General features: G+C 38.3%; 1 long non-coding RNA gene across 1 annotated transcript; it reads left to right on the top strand.

Moving 5' to 3' along the window:
* The first annotated feature begins 767 nt into the window (after nucleotides 1-767).
* On the top strand, nucleotides 768-24,665 carry LOC121668570. Its single transcript, XR_006017456.1, has 3 exons — nucleotides 768-937; nucleotides 5,696-5,760; nucleotides 23,225-24,665. It is a non-coding gene; the product is annotated as an uncharacterized LOC121668570 (long non-coding RNA).
* Nucleotides 24,666-25,333: the final 668 nt, after the last annotated feature.

Below are 25,333 nucleotides of genomic sequence, written 5' to 3'. Positions count from 1 at the left end.
ACTTGTTGGCATTTTAAATCTTTTTGGACCCTGGCAGTGATTGTTTTGAAGGTATATGAAAAAACATGTTTAATTTTACTTTCTTTGAGAGAATGTTGCAGGGCTTCCTCTGATAGAGGCTGAGCTCCCATAGCTCTTAAGCTCATTTTGCATATTTGGGAGAAACTTCTACTTAAATAGAAACTGCTGGGCCTAATTGCGACCTACTGATCATGCTGTGGCCAAACCAGCTTGCAAATGCACACAGAGAATGGTTTCCTCCTCTGTGCTTGCCTTCTCAGTTATTATCAGCCATTCTTGACATTTACAAGTAATTTTCTCCCAGACGCACTCATGGAGCAGGGTTATTTATGAATGCTTCTTTCCTTTGTGTACAGGAGTTGAGGACAGGGGGACTGGTACAATGAAGGAAATCTGCATGTGGCACAGATGCACGCATAGTCTGAGCTAAGGGATGTGCCCTGACTTCATGATTATGGGGCCGTAGCAATTACATAGCTTATTTAATCAAGTAGCATCCACTCTGGTATCTTCATTTTCTTTATTAAAAAAAGAAAAAAGACATCTCTAATTATCAGCTAGACATGTGGAGCTAATTACTGTGACTTTGATGTTCTGTTTTTTGCTTCCTGACTTTTATGTTATCCCTTTAAATGCTTCTGCTCAAAATGCACTTTTTATATATGTGAGGAACTGGGAAACTTTGTAATAGTTAATTGAAAAGGGAAGTAATTTGATTTCCTGTCTATTTGGGTGCACATCCACTGAGACACTCCAGCACAAGGATCCTGAAAATGTAGCAGGATTAACTTGAAGTAATCTTCCTCAACTTTTCCCCTTTTCTTTGCAAGGGGAGGGAGTGTGGGATCAGGATTTCATGAATGGGACTAGAACTCCAGGAGTGTAGAGAGTAGCCTGGCCTCTACTGTGATCTTGGGTAAGTCATTTAGCATCTATCTGGCTTAGTTTCTCTTTTTGGAAAAAAAAAATTTGTAATCTCTTCTTCAGGCAACTGATGTAATACCTAATTTGTGTGTGTAGAAGTGCTTGTAAATCCTTAAATTAAGAAAGGAACAGAAGAATAAGCAACCATTAATTCTAGTCTCACCAGAATAGGTGTGTTAGCTTGCTCCTAGAATTCCCTGAAATGTTGGATTTTCCATATGTTGCAGTTTGATTGAGTGGCCAATCCTCCTCTCCTTTCCTTTAGCTTCATTAACCTGTTCTGAAAGAGGAGAACAAAGAATCAATTGAAATATGTAAGACTGGAAAGTTTAACATACTACAGCACTTAACTACAGTCTGCAGAATATTTAAAGTGTGGTTCCACTCTGAAGTTGGCAAGCTGAGGCAATACCTATGTGGAGCATTAAAGCCTTTGGATGCTGCATTTTATTCTGTAGAAATAGAATTTGCAAAGCATGATATTCATTGCTTCTCCATGATTTTTGTATGACATTTGCTCAGCTGACAAATAAAAGGAGGTAAGTGCCCAAATGTCAGCTATGTCAGCTTGTCCTGAGACTCCAAGCATGAGCTGAGTCTATTCTGTGTGTTGACAGCAGGGGTAGAAGTTCTGAAGTTTTGTGTTAATTCCTTTCCCAGAGATTCTCTACCTACCAGTCTTCAAATGCAGTTCCTCTTCTGACTGCCTTCACTGGATCTGTGCAAGGGTAAATGAACATAGGATAGTGAGCAGTTGTGTGGATGAGACATAAGTGGAAGTTGTGTTAAAAATGCCCATTTCTGGTCAGACCAAACAGAAACTGTGCCTTTCCTATTACAATAGAAATATGTCATTTTTATTGTTACGTGCTTCACCCTGCAAGTTTAATGAAAGTGTTGTGCTTCTCCTTTTTCCTGCTCAGTTCAATTTTATTTGAATTTTGTCCCATCCATCTGCAGGGCTGTTGCCTTTGTGTTTTTACTGCTTGTAATTCATAATCCCTCCCAGAGATTTTGCCTGCAAAGAAAGGACCAGACATACCTGCACTGGGGAAATACTGAGTTTCAGTCAGTCTTCCAATGTATTTTCATTGTTCAGCTACTGTTAACTGTAGGCAACAACAGTGGAAGGGACACATTCATAAAAGCTATTAGAATAATTCTCTTATTGCCTTTTCTTTCTTTTCTTCTTAGTTTGTGCAGTTTGGAAATCATTATAAGCCACTCTACATGTTTATATACCTTCACATTCACATTTTTTATTGGATACATAAAACCTTTCTCCCCTATGTGCATGAATCCATAAAAGCAGCATAAGGAGTGGAAAACACGACAGGTCTGGAGAATTTATGCACATAAGAATGCTGCAGCCTGGGAAAGGGAAAGAATATACAAATATTTCTTTGTCAATACATTCCGGCTCTTCAGTGATCTTGAGTATAGCACACACAAGAATTCGGTGACAGCTGCTTGTCCCCCGTCATTCTTAAATAGTCAACCCCATCCTCTGCCACATGGTGTGTTTACCTTGGCTGCCTACCCACCTCTTCAATATTATTAGTGGTGTGATAATTTCTGAAAACATTTCAATCAAAGGCAGGATCCAGTGTTATTGAAACATGTTTTGACATCCATAGCCAGGTCAGGCAAAAACATTTATTTTTTCCTTGAAAATAATATGGAACTCTTTTATTTTTTTTTTTTTTCTGATTGATGATAGCTTACAAGACACTTGTCAGTGGCTCAATAGCATTGCATTTTACTGAAAACCTGACATCACCTATTGCCAAATGTGGGATTTTCAGCAGATCACAAACACTTTTAAATCAAAAACTCATTTCTTTAGTGGTAAAAAGAAAAAAATAAAAAATAGAACATCTGTGTTGCTCGTGATTGTTTGAACCTTATTGCAGGCAGTTACAGGTTACAGCAATTGAGAGGGGTACTGTTTAGTATTGAACCATTTCAAAATTACATACTGTAGAAGACATCAGTACCACTTAGGATTTTGTTTACAGTGGTGGAAGAAATTGTGTTTATAATCTCAGATAAAGAAGGAGGTGAGCTGGGAAGTTAGATGTCCATCATTTCAGATTCCAGCTCTTGCCACTGAGGAGTTCTCTGGTAGGAAATATTGGATTAATCACTTTGCCCATCACTAGGCTGGCTCATGGCTGTTCAGCAGTGTAGAAAAATGGTACTTTGTGACCTTGAAGAAGAGGCAAAGGTTAATTTTCAGAGCATGACAGTAGCCTAAAACCAGGTTTGGATGTTCTACAGTTTCCTCCTGCAGTCTTATTCAGTGTCCATTGGTCTTAAAAAATTAGCCAGTCAGCCTTAGTGCATTGAAATCTTTTTACCATTGACAAAACAAGAACAGCAACTATTGCCTATATGTCTTTGAAATACTCCTGCAGTCCTCCCAAGGAGATAGTCACATTCAACATTTCATTATTGCTGATTTAAATTCTGTGCAAATATGCCTCAGTGTTCAAAAATAAACATCTTTGATAGATTTAGGCTTGGTTACCTTGAGTGACATAGTGAAACAAGATCCACATATTTGTGAAAATGCTGTGACTATGCTACATGTCCTGGGGGGTAAATCCCTTCCTTAAAATTCCAATTGTTCTTCTGGTATGGGACTGTACAAAGAACAATAGCTTATCTTCTGATGGAAAAAAACAGCTTTTATATAAAATAATGTCCCAGAAGTTGAATACAGAACCCAGCACAAGCCCTTTGGTGAGAACTCACGTGTTCTTGTATTCTTCCTTAAGGAAGTCAGGTTTTCTGGTTTCAATACTTTCTCTTTCCAAATTTCCAGACTCAATACATTTATGGTTCTGAATATTCCAGATCATCTGGAATGGGTTTAAAGAAAAGATTGGGAAATGGAGCAGATTAAGACAAGCAATCTCTTATCCCACAGAACAACCTCTCAGCATTCTCTGTTTCTGAAGCCATTCAACACACAAAGAATTCCATCAATTTAACTATTTTCAGCCTAACACAGATGAAGTTGTAATGTTGTGAAGTCCTCGGCAGGCAGATTTTAATAGTTCCAAGAATGGTTCATATCAATATAAGCAACATAAATAAAATCTGGTTGGTTTTGCTTACCTATTAAAAAAAAAGAAATTAGGCACACAATGTGTGCATATGTATGTGTGTGTGTGTGCATGTATTTTGAAATTATTAATGCTTTTGATAAATTGTCTAAAATAAAGTATCTTAGTGGGTTTAGATTTTACATAAATAAACTCAAATTTTTAGGTAGACAAGTTTTAAAGTAAGACAGATGCAAACTCTTAAAGAGTGCCCAAACCATTTAAAAACTTTTTTGTTTCCTCCATGTTGCTTTTCTATGTCTCTGCTTTTTACAGTATCTTAAATGCAGAAGGTACTTTTTTTTTGCAGTAAACTTTGCTGAATAAAGACATTATCTTCTTGGAAAATTTTAATTAAAAGATGGGTCAATCATAAGTTTTTCAAATGATTCATTCAAGCTTTGGTCTATTGTCAGATGTGGTTTGGAAAATTCCCACCTTTGCTTATGATATATTTCTGAACCAGAAGCAACCAACCAAACAGCATAGGAAATTCAAATTAACTACAGTATTAATTTCATGCTTCTAAGAGACAGCTGGAGATTGGAAAGAAGAAAATTTGTTTTTAGTGTTGCATCTATTATTGTTCTATCAAATATTTTGGTTTCAAGGGGAGGAATGGAAAGAGGAACACATTTCTTTGCACTTGAGCTCTGTAATATTTGCTCTCCCTTTCATTAAATACCAGTGAAGGTGGAATTAAGGAGACAAGTATAAACACTATGCTGTGTGTATATGATGCAGATTTGCTGAGAGAACTGCTGAGTAGTCACTCCCTTACTAGCATTGGCCAAGGTGGTACTGGCTGCAGGAGTATGGAACATGGTTTTTGCCATATAAGCCCCATCTCTCCCTTCCTATACCATTTCTCATTTTGTCTGGGATGGGTCTGCCTCAGGTCATTACTCATTGTGGGAGGAGCTGCCTTGCAACCCAGACCCCCACTCTGTATTTGGATTTTCATTGTGTGAGAGAACAGAGAGGAAAAAACACATGTTCATGTTCGGCCCATGTTGATTGATTGTTCCTTAGCTATGAAACAATTTTCTGTACCAATTATGTCTTTGCAGATGACAGAAGCCATTTAGTCTAATGACCATAATAATTAATTTTCATTATAAATCAAATTAGTTAATGATGCTGAAGTCTGTGTTCTTCGCGGAACTAAAGCACAGCATCTTACGTGAGCTCTCAGAACATATAATTTGCTATATAAGGCACCGCTTCAGAGATTTTTGGTTCAGTAAGAGTATCACTGACTGGCTTTGACCTCCAGGACTCAGTGGGAACACCTACTATCCCACAGTCAGGTCCTTGCTAATAGTTTCCCATTTCCAGCCATGGGCACAAAGCACCCAAGACTAAATATTCATCAATTTTATAGCATATTCATGGGCAAAATTACTTAAGCCATTGTTTTTTTCTCCTTCACTGTAAAAAGTTAGAGCAAACAGTATTCTGGGGACAAGGTGGTGCTTTTTTTGTATTATTTCCAGAATAATATTCTTGCTGAATTTTTCTAAACTTTTTGTCCTGTGGTCACTTTAATACACATAAAGACCATCTGCAAAATATCTAAGTGCGTAGTGAGCAAATAATCAAGACTTAGAATAAGTTACATTTGTATTTTTACCATTTAGTCTTTTGCAGAAGACAACCTATGAACTTTCTTCAGAAACTTCACAGGCTTCTTGAATGAAGAAAGGTAAGAGGCATCCTCTACAACAATTTTACAGAAAAACTATATTTATTATTTCAGGCCAGAAAACTACAAAACTAGTCAAATACCTCACTGATGTATTTAATTTTCCCCATTCTTAAAGTCTGTGTGTTGAGATGAATTAACTGTTTTTATTGATGGTAAGTATGCAATAAAGAGTGTGGATAATCACTGTGCCGCTTGTGGCTTTTGATGGTTTTAATTTAGGATATTAAACTGTCCATTATTTTTGGTGTGAAATGGGCCACCATCTCATGTAGTGTTGTTCTCTAACTGAATGCTTCTAGTCATGCAAAGCATTGTCAAAGCATAGCTTAACAAACTACAATTGGTGACGAATATACAGTGAATTATTTGGTTTGCACGTAAGTGCAGAGGAAACAAAGCCTTGTACACGTAGCCAAAGCCAGTGCACTGGCCTTGCCTTTCTGGTGGGCTCAATGAACACGCTTTGGGATGATATTCTGTTCACTGGCTTCACCAAAGGAATTGCACTGGGTCAAAATAAAGCAAAATTAAACAAAAGCAAAAGACTTAGAAAGGAGAGAGAGGAAACAGAAAGTGAGGATTTGTAAGACAGTTAAAAGCACTTCATTGGTAGACTGACATTTTTGACTACATGTTACCAGAAAGGTAAAAAAGAGAGGAAGAAGTAGATACCCAAACTGGAAAACTAGACGAGGAAGAATAAGAAAGCGGAGCAGGGTTTGCATAGACAGTATGAAGAGGACTTAAGAATCATTTTTACTGGAGAGGATGCAGCTATTCAAGGTATAGAGATGACCTGAAAAATCTGTGTCTGACCAAGGAAAGCTGGAAAGCATTATTTCATTAAATTGTGTCTCATTTCTATTCTTGTCATTAGCACATAACTGATTAAAATAATGTTATATGAGCTGGCACAACCTTGTCAGCTCCTCTTTGTACAATACCGTTAAATGTGGTGCTCTTCTCCAGCAATAACCTATTCACATCCAACTCCTAGGTTAATTTATAGACTTAATTTTTAATCCATGTATTCCATTAAAATAGAATTTGTTAAAAGAACATCACTGTCAGGATGGTGGTGTATTTCCTATGTTACAGCACTGCACTTAGACTCTGAAAATATTGGACTACTTAAGTGCCCTATTGTCTCAGATATCTTAAAAAATGGAGAAGAGTTAAAATAATACCACACTGCTGATCTGTAAAGGTCGATGGTACTGTGTCATGGGCGAGCTGCAGGGAATGCAAACATCTTCCAGCTTGGGCACAAAGTGACTGCAGCACTGCTGGCTCAGCTGCCAGAGAGCTCTTGCCTCTCCTGGGGCAACAGGAGCAGCACTTGCTGCAGCGGGAAGGGAGCAGAGGCTCCCGCAGGTGCAGCCAGCCCTGGGGACTGGGCAGGTATGCGTCTGCTCAGGCAATCTGGAAAACTTCCTCTTACATTTTAACTAAACACATTTTTATATTAAAAAAATTGGTTTCAAGTTGTTAATTTTAGCCCTCAAATATTTTGCTGGCCTGCAGTTGGGAAGTGGTTTCTTAATTAAAATTTAAAAAAATAAAGTGAGGAATGTAAGGACATAAAGTGAACTTGCTTGATTTTACCAATGTTTAGTTTCTAATACAGAAAAGGCCCTGTCATAACTACAAAAGAAGATACAGCTTTTGAGAGATCTACTTTTAAATTTGTGTCTAAAGGAACTTTAAGTTTATTCTATAATACCTATGTTCTAAATAAAGGACTTCTGGAGGGGGTGGGGTGGAATAACTGAATTCAGAGTGCACATTTTCACTGTAGGGGACAAGCAAAACCAGTAAAGCCCACTTTTATTTCTTCCATTTCAAAACTCTGAGTCTCGTTTCTATGTCTATTTGCTTCAAATACAAACTAAGGAGTTTTCAGTTTCCTTTCCCTTTCTTCAGTAAGAAGTCAAATGTATTTTTTGGGTTTTTTTAAGAAAAAAATGCAGTTGTTCTGTGTAAAAGAAAATTTACACAGTGTTTGCAAATAGGAAGAAGGTCCTCAATTCTGACCACTGTAAAATCAAAGGGAGGCTGAACCTCATGTCAGTTCATTTCATATTTTGCATTTATTCCATCTCTGGCCATTGAAGGGGTGAAATATTCCCTCTTCCCCCAGGATTTCCTCTCTGTTGCTCTCACTGAGGAATGCTGTAGCCACTCAAACATCCTTTGCTGTGCTTTGGAAATGAGGCATACAGAAAAAGGATGTTTTAACTGCAAAGGTTGATTCAAATTCTACAGGAACAAGTGACATCTTGATCTCTCTGTAGCTTAGTTACCTCATCTGTAAAGTACTCTTTTATATTAACTTTATACCACAGCCATTGCTACTGGAACTGAATGTCTGCCAACTGTACATTAAGTTATATGACTATGCATCATTCAAATTATTTGGTTCTTTCATCCTTTTCTTATAGGAGAACATGTGCACACAGTTTGGGGATTTGGGGTTGCCATCTGCCAAAGTTTCTAGTTGGCCTGTCTGATTTCAGTCTTGCTATTGCTATTAGCACTGCCAGGCCTGCTCAGATGGATCTGCAACACAAAGCACCCGATGCATGTTCAGAGATGGCCCCACCGCCTGGGTTTAATCAGGTTTTTAAGAGGTGGGTTTTTTCAGATAAATATCTCTTTATATTTATGTTACAGAAGGCAGGACAAAGAACTGAGGGTTATGTTTGAAACAGGAGGTGATTAGATTTGTCATGGTCTTTACTGGAGGATTTTATTTTTTTAAAATTTAAATTTAAATTTTTTTTTTTTAATGGTGGACCATTTCTGTCCCCAGAAAGTCCTTGCTTAACAAAAGAATTGTGTTGTCCTTTAGGGAAAGAACTGTGTTTCTCCAGGGAGCAGGGAGTGAAGATCTTGACCACGCTTCACATCTTTATGGTTTGGAGAGTAATTCTGAGCTGCTGGGCTCAGCCAATTGCATGCCCAGACTGACCTCAAGGCAATGCTGCATTGATAACATCCATTAGTGACTGTAGGAGGTCCAGACACTGAAAAAAAAATCTAAGATGGACAGATATATTTTTACTTGAAGGGAGTCTCCAAATACAAGCAACCTGTGATCAAACCATGCAGCACAAGTTTGATGAAGTACCAGGAGATGGAGGTGAATTAGGAGTGAGGTGACAGCCAGAATAGCTTTGCTTTTACTCATGTGTGTTTCAACATTAATGTTATTTTAAAACACACACACACACACACACACACACACACACACACACACTCTTTCTCTCTCTCTCTCTCTCTCTCACACGCACACAACTCTTGCTGAATAAAAAACTCTAGGCATTACTCCAGACCATTACACCACAGACTACTCTCAGGCAAAACTGCCAATTTCTGCAATGGGTGCTTTTATGGAGCTGAGTTTTAATACTGAGCTGCTACACAGTATCTCTTTTTTGGTTTTTCTTCTGTAACGGAACATCCTTATTTGCCTATCTGGCATAACTATTGTGAGTTATATTTACTGACTGGAAACTTGGCAAGTCCAGTATTTGTTCTTGGTAACAAGATACTACCCACAGTTTTTACTTACCGGGCTCTGCAGCAGCCAGGTGGAACATACATCATTAGTTTACTGAATAATGAATATATTTTAAATCATGATTCAAAAATGCTCAGTTACAGTATATTAAATTAGTAAAAAAAAAAAAATTAAATTAATGTAAAACTGGCTTTCCATAGTAGAATTAGCAAAATCAAAATAGGCTTTTTATCAACTTTATTGAAACTAATTCAACTTTCCAAGAACTAAAAATTGGTTTCCTGTCTTGACTGTTTTGGAATTACTTACTGTCATCTGTTTCAGACGTTAAAGGATATGATTTAATATCAGCAATAAGGCCTCTGTTCCTACTTTGGCAGGTGTTAATTATTTAAACACTACTCATTTAAATTTGTTTCCAATCACTCTTTTGAGTGATTTGCTTCACATGTTTCTTCATGAGTATGTTCTGCACACACAAATAAAATAAGGGGAAAGTCCCCCAATCAGTAGCTCAATTTCTTCTCTTTTCAGCCTGTCTTTAGATAAGAAGGTAGAAACAGAGGGATATTTCATGGGTGATGGTTTTCAGTGATGGAACATAATATATAATACATCATTTTTATCTCCTTTGTAATAATAAAAAGTTGTTCTCTTAGGGACAGTGCTGTGGTTTCTGCATGCTAATGGCTGTAGTCTGTGTGAATGAATTGTAAAATGGGTCACAGTTCCTGAAGCATTCATGGAGGCTGGAACAATATAGACAGACTTCTTGGGGAAAAACATGGGGAAAGAAATCTCTAAAATAATTACAGTCATTCCTCCACACCTACAATTCCACCAGTTTACTTGCAGTGACAAAAACAGCTGTAAGAATATTGTCTGGTTCTATACAGCTACTTATTCATAAGATGAGAAATGTCTCTCTTGCTGTATATGCCTGAATTATCATTTACAATCATGTTAGAGTCATCCTACTTTTTTTTACTTAACATTTGCCTCACTTTACGGCACAGCACTAGAGAGAAAGGAACTCTTAACTTTGTACAACAGACCTCTGTCTGGTGTGAAGTGAAACTCTCATTCTGCGACAGATAGCTTGTAATTTAATACATAATTCTTGTCAGTAGAATAACATAAGGGAAAGCTAGACCAGAGGGAAAGACAGCCATAAGAGAGGGAATTTTATGCACCACTGGGAAATGAGAAGCTGACAACTATAGGTATTTCAGTTCTACAAGGCAAGTCATTTCATCCTGGTAATAAATGGAAAAGGTGGGTGTTTGTTTAGATTTAGGCCACTTGGTAATGATTTTAACACTCAGCTAAGCCTCTTGCCAAGACAAGCACTCCAAGGCCAAAATCTGTAATGAACTCTCATCTTCTCAATTATAGATTCAGTCTCGACCAAAGTGATATCCAATATTCCCCTCCCCGCTCCACAAGTGCAGAGATGTGCTGATGGACGTGCAAGCAGCCAGGTTCTGCATGGCTCCTGCAGTTCCCCAGGACCCCACAGCCCACCCAGCTGCCAGGCTGGGGCACCAGCACCCGCCACCTCCCGTCTTCCCTTCTCCTTACACCCCCCCCATTTTCTGTTTCACGGAAAGAGTGAGTGCAGAGAGAGAGAATTAGTGCCAGTGATGCTGGGAGGAGGAGAAGGAGAGGATGAGGGGACTGTCCTCCCTCCACCTCCAGGATCCTCCCAGCTCCTTCCAGTGGGTGGGAACTGAATCAATGGAACCAACTTGTGATTGTGTTGGCAGGTCTCTGCTGGCTGGCTGAGTGCACCATGGCTTCCAAAGCACTAGGACAGTGGGCAGGGGATACATGGCTCTGCAGCACTCTGCTGCTCTTAGTCCGTGTCCATCTCCTTCTTGCTGCTACTTCAAGGGATCTCTAGTATATCCTCCTCACTTGCTCTTGTCACCAAGCTCACTCTTTCTGATGCTTGTCCAGCAAAAAAACACAGAAGGTAATTTTCTTTCTAAGGACTTATATTTCGTAATTTATGCTCCTGGCCTCATTCCCTAGCTTGTTTTCTTCTGCCTTTTCTCATTCCTTTGCTTGTTTTTCCTTGTATGTTTTTCATACATCATAGTATATTTGTCTTTTTATCCATATTGAAATGAAGGCATCCTGACCCCACCTGCCTACTGGCTGGCACAACTCTGTCTTTGTTCTATCTTATGACTCCATAAACAATCACTTGGCTCATGCCAGCTCCCACTAACCCTACACTCACCAAAGACCTCATAAAACTGTGGTACATGTTTAAAAGATGGAGACAATAATATTCAAAAATATTTTTTGTTTGGATAAATGTATATGTATCTACATTGGGGATAAAAATGTACCCATAATTGTGGGGTTTAAAGAGTAGAAGAAACTGATGCATTTTTTGCAGGGTGATCTGCTTTGTGCAAAGAGGCACAGCCAGGGGATATACTGCTGCTGTGGAGGCTTGCTTTTTCCAGCAACTTGTTGTGGTCTGCTGCTGAGCTAAATGGATCACTAACTCCTCTTCTGTAGACTTTTCAGCTCATTGTCCACCTTCTTGACAAAAGGTGAGGAGTAAAGAGAAGGATTACAAGATATGTAGGAGAGAGCCAATTATTTGCCATTCAGAGGGAGCAAAAGAATGTCTTTCCACTATGGAGGCAGAGACTGTGGTTAATTCAGAAAATAACAGTGGAAAATAATAAATAAATGAGGAAATCAAAGCCAAAAAACCACAACCCCAGACTAGGTCTGTGTTATTCAGAAGTTCTGACTTTTGCTCAGAACAATGAATCTGTTTCAGCAAGAAAGCCTTCCTTAGTTCTTTGTGCTTCCTTAAATAGTAAAACCTCCCTTTACATGGTTTTGTGTTCTTAATTTATACTGTGTTACATTTTTTTTACTTTTTTTTTTTTTTCTGTTCAGCAGCTGGCAGGGGGTGATAGAATTTTAGAGGGTAGGTGCCATATACAATACATAACACAGTCAGTCTAGTCCTCCCGTTGTCAGTGATGGGTACTCAGGATTTATATCTCTACTGATGAGTTCAGTGTGACTACTGAGCAACTAAGAACCAGAATTTTGGTCTCCTGTTCATTAAAAAATTGTAAAATATGTTGGGCAAAAGCCTAGATGAAAAATTGAAAGAATTATTATTATAACTTTTACTCATATTCTCAGATTAAATATGGTTTTAGTTCCTGTTTCTTCCAGCAACTTTCTTGTATACAGCAATCTTGGCAGAAGGCATTAAATCATATGTAGGCTAATTACTTAATGTTTCTGAATTGCTCTGAACATGAAGTGTGTGCCAGGTATTACTAATACTATGTGAGACAACATTATGATAAGCTAGGGGTTTCATCTTCAGTTTCTTTTGTCAATCAGTAATATTTAAGCTTTGGTGCTACATATAGATTGAACGTATAATTATTTGAATTCACAGCAGATTGAATTCCATTCCCTCCCTTCACTGTAAAAGGAGAGAGGCATAATGTGTAAAGAAAGCAACATTCAGAGAGAAGAACATTCTTACCATGACCCAGGACCAAAAGGGATGGGATCCCTAAGCCCAGGGAAGAGTAGTGCAGTCCTCTAAGCAGAAAATAAATTAGTCTGTTTTAGAAAAATCTGTATAATTATAATAAATTATAATATGTTTTATTGATGTTCTAGGAATATCAAGTTCTCCTCTTAGCGAGCTGACCAACAATTTGATTATTGTCATTGCTTGGAAGTTGCATTTTTGTTTTGTGTAAGCTCAAGTTCTGAATGTTGTGTTTTCAGAAGTAAAATTAAATTTACCTAGTTACTTCCCTTGTCTAATTAATTCTGTGTATTACTTAAAAAATACTTTGAAGACTCCTAGATGTGAATCACCAACGTCTGCATTTCGGAAAAGAATTTTAATTTTCTGGGCAATCAAGTATCCTCAGTAATAGAGACAGCAATTTTCCATTCCAAAACAATACATGACATTGATATGACTTACAGCTTAATTACAGATGGAACCTGTTAAAATGATTTGCCTTTTTCACATAATTTACAGGTTAATCAACAACTGCTAGCAGTAGACCTATACTTGTCTATGGATTTTCAACTCCTAATGTCTTGGGTGAGTTTAGGAACTTCTGTGGCTCTTTGGAGATGCATAAGATGGTTTTGTTGTGGCAGTGGTCAGACTGCTGTAATGACATGTCCCATTTATTTAGTAGTAGGAAATCGAAGTGGTCATTCTAATTCCATTGAAGCTGCTTTGAGGCTTGGATTGTTTCCATTTCAGTAGTGTACATTTTATAATCTAAATAAATATTATTTCTCTTTTTACTCCCAGGCCTTACACCTTTCATGTGACAAACCTGTCTACGTATCTGCAGACTGCAGAGTGAGGGCATTTCCTGGTAGGCTGGAATTCAGGGTACACACATTCTGTCCAAAGGTATTGGTTGCACATTCTGATGGTCTGCTTCACAAAATAAAATTGGTTTGGTTTTTTTCCAAGCAAACCATATTTTTAATCAGTCATGTTTTCTTTCCATGAAAACATTGACTTTTTGTCATAATTAAGGAAAATAACTCTCTGAAAAACTTTTTGAAAAACTATTAATTTTTTTCCAAATATTTTCATAGGCATGGTCCTTCCTTTTTGATCAATATTAATATTAAGCTTAATGTCTAGTTTCAGGAGACCAAAAGCAAGAGCATGTGTCTAGCAGACTAATAGTGTCTGTGCAAGTACAACCACTTCCCTACTCAGGCTCAGAAAATGAAGGCCTACATGTTTTCTGCATCTCACACAAAGAGTGACTAAAGGACTTAAAAAGAAATGTAGGTTGACCAAGTGTATTGAAACAAAAATATAAATGTGAAACCCCAACACATCATAAATAAAATGAAATGTATCCAAACCCAATTAAAATGCAAATCATGAATTAAAAAAAAATCCACAACAAAACCATAACACAAACCCCCCACATTTATCTTGTTAACTTGAGACCCAGCTTGGGCAAAGTAGTTTCTTTTCCTTTGGTTTCCATGAACACAAGATTTTATGAGTACTGATATTGAATTACTACATATTATCTGAAAGTACAACATATCTGTCTGGGCAGTCAGTAAGATGTCATTCATTATTGTTTCACCTTGGGGACTGGATATTCAGTCTGAAAAAATAAACACTCAATGTGTGCTCCATCTCTGTGACAGGGCATTCTGTCACACCTTCCTTTCTGATATACAGCTCCTACCTGATACCAGATAATGGAAACCCTATCAGATTCACCTATGTTGTAACTTAGTCCTAAAATACCCAAAATATTTAATTCCCTGGAGCTGCTCATTAAAAAGAAAAAGATTAAAAGCATGTTTTTCTGTTAAGTATTGATATGTGAAGTGCAGCTCCTATTTTGAAAGCTCAGTAAATGTTCAATGTCACTTTTGTCTGATCTTGTGTGTTTATAAATTGAGTTCTGTTGATTCATTTCCTCTGGCAGCACTGCAAAGTTTTGCTACCAATGGGATGAAAGAGGTCAAATTTTAGTTCCTTGGCAATTTCCCTTCTTGCCTATCACTTTCACAGGCTTTTACAATGTCATGAATCTCCCATGTTTTAACTGACTTCCTGCTTATGTATGAAGAGATTCAGCCAGCTTTCAAAGCTTTACTGATTGGTTCATGTTAGGAAGGTGTTTCCAGAACAGCAGCTACAGCTGAAAAGGTAACATCACCTTTCTTCTTATCCCTGCTGTTGGAGAGCAGGTAGTCCAGACCGCAAGAAATCTCTTTTTCCCTTGCTTGTTTGAGAATGATACATGTTGGCTGCCCTGCACGGCACACTGCTGGAGAAGAGGAAATATTTACCTAAGGAGAACAAAGACATACACCTGGTCTTTACTTTCAGCCCTATGAAAGAGTCCATGGAAAAGTAATGGAGATGCAGCTGAGCTGCCTGCAGCCTTGCTGTTCCCCATCCCAGAAATGACAGACGAGGCCAGTCTCTTGCCTGCACGGCAGTCGAGTCCTAAAACCAAACAACATGAAACATGGCAGAGATCTTGTCCAGAAAACCCTGCCTTGCATATACAGTCATTTAGCCATAAAATGCCCTTAATATTTATGGGAGAATTTGCATTATACTTTAAACACACTGGTGGTCTTAGTTTGAAGTTGGACTCACACCCGAAGAAGCATTTAGGTTCTGAACTTCTTGGCAGGTTCTTTGCTTGTCACATCAATCCTCCCTCCCATACCATTCTTCTCCACTCGGGTACCACCAACATGGATAAATACTGTGCCCAGGAAAGAGATTCATAAAAGAAAACTCACAAAAGTAAAAGGTCAAAACTCCAGGGCTGAGACAGATAGAGAAGAAGAACTTAATCCAATGTGATTGGCTAAGCGTTAATGGAATTTAGATAGACTTTTTAGAGAAGTTAATTGAATTGCATAAAATATAAGTGGCTGTGCCCTTAAAAAATATTTTAATTTTTTTTATTTTTTATTTTTTTAGACATACTAACATGCCAAATTACTGAGCCAAATAAAGTGAATGATCTAAAAACAAGGTGAAAATGCTTACTATTTCCCCAATCAGGTATTGCTTCACACTATCCAGGCAATTAAGGTTAGAAGTCCTAAAAAAGACTCTGTTATCAGTGTATTTGGGGGTGGGAAATGTGGCAATAAAATTAACTAAATGGTTCAGGCTGTTTTTCCTTCAAATCTAGTACAAAATGCAGAAATTTTCCATGAAGGTTTTTTTAATTAAGCAGAGGAAGTCCTCAAAAAACAGGTCTGTATTTTAGATTTTGTGCTACTAAACAGGATGAGAATCACCATGTTTGTACACAAACCTCAATGTGATTTGTAGTGCAAGAAACTCCACATGAAAATGCCTTGCATTAAAAGTCCTATTAAATTAGCTATTAATTTAATGCAGCAAATTAAAAGCTACTATAAGCAGGTAGAAAACCCCAATGGCACTGCATCGTGTGTGCTTTACTTCAGCCTAATACACTGTCTGAAAATTTTAGACTGAGTTACTAGCAACAAATTTTTGAGATTTTGAAGCAGTTGCAGCCAGTTGCCTGACACAAGGAAAAGACAGACACTGGAGTAGAAGGGCTTTTGGAGAGGCTAATAAAGTATTGTAACTGGTTTGTTTAGTGAGTGAGCAAAAGCAGGGATGGCGTGAGAGAATGAAAAGCACATCTTGCTTTTTGCTTCTCTCTATGACTGAAAAAGACATGAACATATTGATCAAAATAAGGTGAGAGAGTACATTAAGGTAAGTTAACCCAAAGTTCAAAATACAGCCTTGGCCATTTTTCTTTGAATTATGCTGAATATGCTCCAATACTTAATATTTGATCTTGGACTTATATTTCAGGTGAGGGGAGCATAAACACGAATTTAAACTAATATCTTCTCTTGACATACTCTGACAGAGGCTGACCTCCCTTCCAAACAGTGTTTTGAAGGGCACCTTTCTGCAAAAGGAGAAAAAAAGTGGTGCAGGATCATTAAATTCCAAATGTAACTTATCTTATTTACATATACGCAGTAGTTCTGGGAGAAGAGAAGTTACACTGTATGGGGGCAAATGCCTCTTTGAGGGCAACCTGCACAAGATAGCTTAAGAGCCAAAACCTTGCCAGAGTATCCCACACTGCCTTCATTGCTGACCCTGCAAATAACACCAAGGACTGAATTTCAAATAGAAAGTCATAACTGTAACACAGAATATTTGCTTGCACCCCTAGGAGATCATGCCACTTGGTGATATTATTGTTAAGTATCTTCATGCAGCACTTCAGTTTGCAACATTCCTCTGAATTTCCAGAAAATGTTTTCACTAGAATATTAAAGAAAAAATGAACAAAAGAGGGACATAAATGCCTTGTGTAAAGTTTTTGCACTCTTTTTTCCAGTTAGATTTCAGGAGCTTTATAAGAAGAAATAAGCAGTAAAGAAATGTTTGGTGAAAAGAAATTGCAGTGTACTGGAAGGAAGGATGTGGTTAAAGCAAATGCCTAGAAGGCAGCAGATAACAATTTTGTTCCCAGATCTGACACAAATGCTCTTTTTGACCTTTCACCAAAGTATTTCCTTGCTTTGGAAGTAGTTTCTCTGTAAAATGGGGGTGATAACAGTGCTTAACTATTTTTTCTGACAGAGGAACAGGGAAGTTTTTATTTATGCTTGTTGCAAGATTTGAGAACCTGAGAATAATTAAAACTGGATCAGTTTAGACATGCAGGTTTAAGTCTTTCCTTCAAATAAAACATTTAACTTATAGTACTAGGTTTATTTTATGCTAATTATATGCATTATAAAAAAAAAAAAAATCCTCATCCGATGAGGATTTGCTCAGTCCTGCAAATAATTAGCTAACTTCATTACTTGAAAATTCAATTTTCTTTTCATACAGTTAACAAAAAAAAAAAAAAAAAGAAAGAAAAAAGAGTAATAATTCTTGTATATGACCAAGAAATCTAATTTCTGATAGAAGATTTTAGCACTAATAGTGTGATCCTGATGGGTTGTTAGAGAGAATTAGAGAAAAACAAAGACACTTTTTGCACCTTCTAAAATAACTTAGAGGAATGCTTTGATTGTTTTTTAGAATTAAGCCCACATAAAAAGTGGCATTTCCCTGTTTCTTTTCCAATGAGTTCTGGAGTGGAGAAATCCCCTGGGCAAGACTTTCAACTTGCTTTCCTTCTATTGTGGAGCAGAGAAGCATTGCTGAGGCCTGCAGAGTCTTCCTGATTGTTTGAAGAAGGAGGAGACTATTTTCTACTGTGATTCAGCACCCACTGGATAAACTATCTCACCTCTTTCTGGCTTTTTAATATGGGAGGTTTTAGCCCTTATCCTTGTAACCGTGTCCCAAACAGGTCACAGGCTTAGGAGCCTGGCCCAGCAATACCCACCCTTAACTGAAGCAATGTTTACACGTAATACCATTTAAATTATGAAATGTTGGTTGTGGAAACAATAGACATATTCAATCACCATATCCCAGGACAAATGAGAGAAATATTCCAGAGCTCCTATCAGAGCTTAATAGGTATAATTTTGCTTGCGATATGGTAATACACAGCAGCTTTCCCTGGACGGCTGTGTAAAACAAAGAAGTGGTTGTCAGCCTTTCAGAATCAGATGTTAATGATATTTCATGTCTTTGTTGAGTCTGTGGAAAGCAGCTACTGCACCTAAAGGGGAAATGACTTCCATACCAACCTCCCCCAGCCAAAGTCGTTCAGATTGGGAAAACTGGACGAAGTCCATATTTATACTTCAGAAAGAGGTGTAAAAGAAGATTTCAAGACAGTATTGACTGAGCTGTCTCCCAGTCTCTTTACCCAAAGTTATATCTTATCATTGTGATGAAAGTTTTTAGTTCAATGTATTACAGTCTCTTTTCCCCCCTCCCTTCTTTTCCTTTTTTTTTTTTTTCAAACATATACGAGGAAAGAATGTAATGTAAGCAAAACTCCAATGTGTTTCTGGCAAATGAGGAGTGTTTTCTACATCTCATATATTTTTGGAAGCATTTGAATCCAGAAGTAATACATCTTCCAAATCGGGAAGAAGGCTTTTTATTAGACTGATGCCTGCACACAGCAGAAAAGGGCTGTCTGCCCCAGCACTGCAGCAAGCTTTGTCTGAGCTAGTCCAGAAGATTGGAACCAGTCAAAAGAAGGGTTTCTGTAGCTTTATTGCTGCAACTTCATTTTGCTCCACTACTGTATGTCTTTGCTTCTGCAAACTTTCTTTCATTTGTTTTAAGAAGAGGTCTTAATTCCAATGCAAAATCCATCCAGAAAGGAGGGCCCCTCAGCACTGTATTCCAGCTGGTGGGGATTAGCTCAGTCCTTTTACCGGATACGTATCATTTTAATCTTAAGCCTTTAGACACTGTACAACATACTATTAAGTCTGTTACCAAATAAAACACTAAAAGGCTGATTCACTAAGGGTTACACACCCTTTGCAGGGAAAAAGCTAACATTTACAAAGGGATAACTGCCAAAAATCACTTAAATTTCATGTCTTTCCTATTTATTAAATCCCACATACACCATGTGTACAGTAACTTCCTGGGGATATGCCCCTGGGAGAAGTACAAGTCAAAATAAAGGAGCAACTGCTCCCCTAAAACATGTCCCTGGTTCTAAAGAATGATTTACATTGGTTCACATCAGAAAATCTGAAAAATTAAAGTTATGTTATTCAAGAATAAAATGAAACCTTCCAGAAAGTGTGAATCATGTACTCAACCATGATAACGAGTAATACATTTCCTACAGGAATTAGTGGTTAGGGTATGAACCCAGGACATTAACAGAGTAAGGGAGTAATTTGCTAATGATCTTGTGCCAGCAACTTTGACTGCAGTTTGTGACTTGGGTGCTTAAACTGCAGCAATATTGCAGTGCTTGGTTATTTAGGGAAATGTGGGGGACAGAGTCATTGGACCTTGAACCACTCACTTGTACTGTTAATAGCAAATGCAGATGCCTGACTTTGCTCCCTGTGGAGCTTCTTAAACCATGCTTTATCTGTCTGTCTGGGGTGAGACAAAAAAAATCTCTGATATTTATAACGTGCTTTGGATAAAGGGAGTGATCTAAATGCAAACTGTGATAGCCAGTGTTTATTGGCTAGCCTGTTGTTCTGACACAGGCTCAGAAGCATCTCACCACAGTATTTCAGCCAGTCATTTGAAGTTAATCACTATAGTTCCTGGCACTAAATTAATGCCTATGCTTATGGTACCATCTCAGGGCATGAAGATCATCTCAGGAGGTCATTAGGTGTGGCTCTGACAACAACACTGTGAATGAAACTGCACTGATAGTCTCTGCCCTGCCATTTGGGTAATACAGATGATTTAAGTTTTCTTCCAGGGGATTGGGTTGTTATTGTTGTTTTCAGTAAGAAATAACTCATCTGTTTTGGAAAACATTGTTTAATGTATAATGGAATATTCCACTAGCACTGACAGGCAGAGCTGCGCCACGCCAGCCAGCCAGTCCCGGGAGTGGCTGCAAATCAGGGAGCAGGCACCCCACTGAGGCTGTGTTCTGTGCCCCCCTCATTGTTATTTTCTACAGAAAAAACCCTGTTCTAGGACATGTTGGTTAGAAAAATTAAAAACCTGAATGTATGCTATGATCGAGTTTTTCGTTAGAGGATAAACCAGCATGGAATAATACTGTATAGAATTTGCAAAGCCTTTTTATATTCAAGATATTTGAGTAAGATAAATGGTAAAATCACCATATTCATTAAGCCCTGGGATAAAGTACCATTAGTCCTGCTGTGCAGATGTAGAAGTTGAACTAGAGGCAAAGATTTTTGTCTGGGAACTGAGGTAAAGATTTTTGTCTGGGAATTGAGGTAAAGATTTTTGTCTCAGACAGGTTTATAATTCAAAGTTTTTATTCAGTAGCCCTATGCTTAGACCATGCAATTCTCCCTAGCTCCATTTTATTGCAAGGATCTTGGTGTCTTCATTAAAGACCTAGTTTGAGGGTTCATATGATTTTTGTTAAAACGTCAGTGTTCATATATCAAAGAAAAATGTTTCAAGGCCATATATTGTGGGAGAAATCTGGAAATAAAAAGTATCACTCATACGTAGCCTGAAGGCTCCAAGGACCACTAGACAATGTAAAAGCAATCAAAACCAAAATGTGCTTGTTTATGCAACAGTCATGATTTTAAAGAGAATTTTGTGATTTTTAAGGGATCCAACTCATGATTTTTCAGTACTTGGCCCTGGCAATACTGCTAGCCTGCAGTGGAGGATTTACATCTGATGACCAAGTTCCCCTGTCGCTTCACATACAGTCAGTTTATTTTGGAGGATCATCAGACACAAACTCTGTTACATGTTAACAGCATTGCCAAGCTCAAGGATTCAAAAAATCATGAGCTAGTTTATTCTACATGGCAAAGGGATTAGTGAGAGAAAATGCAACAACAACAACAGCCCAACAAATGCTCTTAATATTTGCTCCGTTGTCTCCTCTCTGTGAGGCCTTCAGCAGTTCCGTGGTTCAGTACCACCACCAGAACCACCCTATTTATCTTTAGGGATGAGGGGGATTTCTAACATTTAATGAAAAAAATATGGGTCCTGCTCTGTAGTATCCATAATCTGTTTTCAGGAGGAATGCAGTGGGAGACTTTTCCAGACCAAACTGGTCTGATCAGCCTTTGTTGCTGTGGAAATTGGAGGGGCAGCACCTGGGACCCCCATCCGTGCAATTACATTTGCAGAGCACCATCAGGGGGAGCTCCGTCACAGACTTAGCGCCAGTGCTCCACAGCTGCCTCACCTGAAAAAACACCTCCACCTCCACCTCTTCCTATGAGCAGTAAACAAATGCATCGAGAACATTATGGTACTTCCACCATTTCATCATCACTACCATTGAGACTGGCAGACAGTGTAGAGGTGAAAATTTCCATATAGAGCAATGAAGAACAGAATGATCAGTGTCAAAGTAAATGGGGTCAATCCCATGGAGTTTCAGATCGAAGCTGCTGCAATTACTTGTGTGATTCTGCTGCTTTCTTTGATAGTCCCATTCAATTGCAGAGTCTTGCTGTAAGTTTTTGTGACCCTTAAATGAGGTACCATCTTGAGGAAACCTTTCCCTTATCACCAAAATCTGTTTCTATAGAGGTCCTGCCTTGACTTTCTCAAGGATCCATCCATTCAGCTAAAGCCCCTCTGCTCTGAAATGTCTTCTATTGAATCCTATTATGTGAGAGAATGGGCCAAGGAATTGCACCAAATGTGAATGTGATACATTGTGTGATCTAGGATGCAGTATGGTACACCAGTCACAGAGACAGCACTCAGATACTTTTTTTTCATATAAGGAGGAATATTCTTATTTTTAGAAAGTTAGAGTGGGATTTTTTTGATTTCTGTGAAGTAGAGAACTTAAAGACTGTGACTTGAGCTCTCCATGACCTGAAAATTTTCAATAAAGACTGAGGCATAGCGTGTTTCTGAAGTAAGATACAATGACAGATAACAATAAAATAGAGGGTTAGGATGATCTCCATTTCATCTATACGCAGGAATAAATCCCACATAGCTATGCAAGATGCTATGAGTAATGGAAAATGTTGAGTTTTTCTTAAGGATAACTAGGGAGTAATTAGTTAAGGAAAAGAAAACTTTACCCTAAAACCCAAACAACAGTTTGGCACAGTAAACCCAAATTCGTTGCTAAGACTAGTTCTGTTTAAGCTAAAAATTGCTTTCATTTTGAACTTGTCCCATTATTCTTATAGTTGAGAATATGGGAGAACCTAGGAATTAACTCTTCATACATTTTGTTCATGCTGATTGAGGCACTTCTTAAATGCTTTTAAAGATTTGCAGAAAACTTCCTGTATTGCTCAAATTATGCTGTGAGTGAAGCCTGATGAATTCATTCCCAAAGAAATAGATTCAAGTCATTGCTGTTCTATTGCCAGCATCTGTAAAACTGCCTGGCAAAAAGCATGGAAACAGTTCATGCAACATTGCTCTGGCCATTTGTACAACAATATCCGCATTTAAAATAGTAACCTTATTTTCCTTTGTAACAGGACAAAGTAGAGGGAATAAAATTACAATTGCATGAATATTACCAGAACACCTTCTGAGAAACATATTTTTACCATGGTGAGGCTTTAAGGGTTTGGATGGTCTCCTCTGTATTGATCCCAGGACATCAAGGTCCCACGTGAAAAACGAGTTTCCGTGAGACTTTACAAGAAGACGGTTACTAGAACCTTTTGTTTCTGTCCTTTCCAAAATGTAAAAAGCAGCACAATCATTCTTCTTGGTCTTTTTGCTGGGATGTGAACTTATTCCCAGTGCATAACTGCTTCAAAATGCTGATGTCTCTTCTTCTTTCTCTCCAGCCCATCACTACCTTCAGCACACTTTTTGAAAGACTAGATCATGACGTCCTTGTGGCAGCGAACCTCTTTTCTCCATTTGTATTTCAGCTGCTAAGAGAGCCCATGGATGCCACACAAAAGTGATGATGAATATTACAAGTCTACTAAAGTACTTTTTACATTGTGAAGGAAATGACATTTGCCTGCTTCTAATAAACCTTGAACCATTTATGGCAGCGCTAAATATGTTGCATTCCACCTACAGGAGAACTGTGGCAGGAAGCATCTCCAGCCCAGCAGAAGTCCTGGTATTTCTCTCTTGAACTTTCTCTTCCCCTCATGCCGACAGTGGGGTACAATAAAACTGTTGCAAAACTGTGAAGTCACAATAAACCAACCCAAACTACCAGAGCAAACAGATTTCTATTCCAGTGAGGCCAGGACTCTCTACAGCCCCAAGGATGGGACTGACTGCATTGAATGGCGTAGGAATTGGATCCTGACTGCAGCTCTGATGCATACAATCATGTTCTTACATTAAATGTGCTGAAAGCAGTCACTTCTTGGTACTTCGAACAGTAGTGTTTCAAGGCTACACCAAAGTCCAATGCCTTTATTTCTTCTGGACTAGAGGATATTGTCAGATGATCAAGCACTCCTTAGAATGTTAGCTGCATTTGTCGACACAGAAATCCTCAAGACTAGGATATCTGAAATATTTGTCAAGTTATTTGTAAGATTTCAGGGCATGGGGGCTGGCAGTATGCTTAAAAGTAGAGCAGAAAGCAGTGCCTTGCTGCATCTTACCTATGTGGAGGAGTGTGTCGATTTATCCAGAAAAATTTCAGTATGCAACTATTTGGTTTTGTGCAATGCAGATTATCCTGGAGAGGCAACATCCAGACTGTTATGCATAACCTAGCATGCTCAAGACCTTACTTGCCTACTTTACTTTGAGGTTAACGTAAGCATCAGAATAGATCAGAAGATGTTCCTGAATTCAAAAGTATACGGGACCTGAAAGGGAGCCAATCCTGATTCTTCTTGAAAGACATGAGGACCTCTTTGAAAACCATGGGAGCTTGAGTTGCAGACTTGTCTGGAATGGTTTTGGAGTCCATTCCTCACCACAACTGAAATAATCAGAAAGGACAGCAAAATAGGTGAGCAGAGTTCACTGCCATTGAACAGTTTTCTTTCCTACTGTTGGAACCATGAACCGTCAGGGAAGACAGAGGGAGTGACAGAGAGAACTGACGCAGTGAGCAAGTCTTAGGACACATGGCCTTCCTATGTCACTGACACAGACTGCTGAGCAGAAGCACACCAAAAAGTATTAAACAGGCAGTAGCTTACATGCTGACCCAGAAGCTAGAAGATATGAGAGAAGGATGTGATGATGGAAATTTCAGGGGCTGTGGTTAAGAGGTGAAAGTGACTCAAGCTGAATTAGGATGTGCAGTAAGAGACTTGAATACAGTAACCTCTTGAGATCTCCATCACTGACTGCTGTCAGTAAAGAATTTGTGGCCAGCAGAACTGGGAGAGCATTTTGGAAGGTGCATGATGCTCCTGCCAGATCTATTCCCTCAAAAATTGACCTCAGGGAGTATCTGCCTTAGGTCTTGCAAGGTAGGTATGACCATCTGCGAAAAAGGTCTGTAACAAAATTCAGTAGCTATTAGTTGCAACAAAAAAGTAAAATAACTTCCATGCTTTCTGCCTCTGTCCAAAATACACTTGAGAGTTTTGAATGACGTTTTCTATTCCACTTCCAGATTCTTCTAGGAAGACCTCTGAACTGCTTGATTATAATTGATTTGTTCCTTATACACCCTGTGGTAAAGGGTTTCTTGGCTAAACGATCTCTATGTTAATAGGGATCCCTGTTCCTCCAATTTTATCCCTGTTCCTCCAACTTTTTCCTCCTGCTGTCTGTTGCTAATCAAAAATCTTGAATCCATGGTGATTTAGCTCTGCTTATGAAAAAGAAATGGAATATTTTGAAGGTAAAATAAAAAAAAAATGAGACATGGCAAGTGGAATCTCAGATTATTCATATCTTAATCACCAATACAACCTTGGCAAACAGAACTTCAGAAAAACATAGAAAATGGATTCAGGCTAGAA

The sequence above is a fragment of the Corvus kubaryi genome, unplaced genomic scaffold (genome assembly GCF_017639235.1).
Source record: "Corvus kubaryi isolate FWS band 111438036 unplaced genomic scaffold, C.kubaryi_AGA036_p1.0 37385, whole genome shotgun sequence".
NCBI classification, from domain to species: Eukaryota; Metazoa; Chordata; class Aves; order Passeriformes; family Corvidae; genus Corvus; species Corvus kubaryi.
Note: the sequence above shows the minus strand (reverse complement) of the source record. Positions and strands in the feature narration are given on the sequence as shown.